The sequence below is a fragment of the Poecilia reticulata genome, unplaced genomic scaffold, assembly GCF_000633615.1.
Source record: "Poecilia reticulata strain Guanapo unplaced genomic scaffold, Guppy_female_1.0+MT scaffold_267, whole genome shotgun sequence".
Taxonomy (NCBI): Eukaryota; Metazoa; Chordata; class Actinopteri; order Cyprinodontiformes; family Poeciliidae; genus Poecilia; species Poecilia reticulata.
Genome location: NW_007615049.1, coordinates 49,131 through 50,670, shown reverse-complemented (window position 1 = coordinate 50,670; position 1,540 = coordinate 49,131). Strand labels below are relative to the sequence as shown.

Below are 1,540 nucleotides of genomic sequence, written 5' to 3'. Positions count from 1 at the left end.
TATAGAAGCTCTTACTAAATTAAAATTGGTAATGTAAAATTGAATAGCTTAAATCAATATCTATGCCATGTTTATTTGCGGATTGATGAGTTTCCTGCATCGCCTCTAATTTTAATTGTATAAAGTTACAGTTGGATGTAATTGTTAYCATTGAGAACATTTTGGTTAAAAGTACTTTAGATTCTATGGAGCCGCTAAAGGGACATGGAGAAAAATTCTGACAAAATGTGAACAATTTTTTAAATTCTAAAAAGAACAATACATAAATACAACACTCAGCTGTTTTGAAAAATATCAGGATAATGGTCATATTTTCATTAATGGAATAAATAATATTTGATTAGTTTTCTTTTTGACCTAAATTATTAAGGAAATTTGACTGGTTGTCTTAAAGCATGGCAATTTCACAAGGATGCTTTTGTGTAAAATTGGACACTATTGAATTAATTATTTTACATATGCATTTGAATAACCAATTTATAAAAAGTGTACGTAGCTGGAAATACAACATTTTGTTTACATTTTTAATAATTAGAGTTTAATTCTTGAGAGGAGTTGATTCCACAATCGGTTAATTCTGAAACATCATCTTAACTCATTTCTATTTTATCTTTTCTTCGGAGCTCAGGGACTCAGGCAGTGGACGTTATCTGAGCCACTCCAATGACCCTGAGCCTGGCTGAAACAAGAAAAAAAGAAACAAAAAGAAGAGGCAACTCTTCATCTACATCACAAGCTACAGAAAAGACAGTTAATTTATAATTAATTGTCTTTTACACTTCTATTTTCTTAATTTACTTTGTGTTTTACTCTAGCAGTGCTGCTTCCTGTGGTCTGACGGGGACTGTGGGGGCCGGGTTTTGCGGGCTCGGAGCCGTGCGAGGAGGTGAGGAGAAAGGCCTCCGCTGTTCTTAGCCGCAATGACYTGGACGTTTGCACTTTCTGCACATATGAATTGTACCTGCTGGACTGTTGTTTGAGGGCAAAGACCTATTGGACGATTTACAGCTTCTGCAGAGGTCAGTGAGGTTGGATTGATTTTTCCTGTTGTCACATGAGGACGGATTGCAGCTTGAGGGTTCTGATCTCTGAGGAAACACCTGGCTAAAGGACGAGACCCAGACGTCGTTTCTGAGGGTCTCCTATGGCAGAAAAGACCTATGGCTTCTGCCCGACGCGAGACAGAGGTTTGAAAACAATGACATGCTGTATCTCTCCGTCTCTCCCTCGCTCTGTCAAGGGGGGCCACATACTTTGTCCAGATTTTTCTGCACAGTGGGACTGAATGCTGCCCTRGACAGCTTCTGATGGGGCAAATGGAACATCGCATGTAAAGTTGGACTGAGACTCAGGGGCGGTCCTGTTTGTCTGTTGCCCTGGTTGGTCCARCAAAATRTAAAAGAGGTTAAATCAAAATTCACAAATGTTTTAATTATTCGAATGAGTTTCCAAAGTAACACTGAATATTCTTAATTGAATACATTAAAATTAACAATGATGTCATGTGTCAAATAGAGTTTTTTAAAACAGGGAATAAATT

At 37.7% G+C, this 1,540-nt stretch overlaps 1 long non-coding RNA gene across 1 annotated transcript in view; it reads right to left on the bottom strand.

The window, feature by feature from the left end:
- LOC108165986 (uncharacterized) overlaps positions 1-1,540 on the bottom strand; it is a 7,896-nt gene that overhangs the window by 877 nt on the left and 5,479 nt on the right. The gene's annotated exons all lie outside the window — the stretch shown is intronic.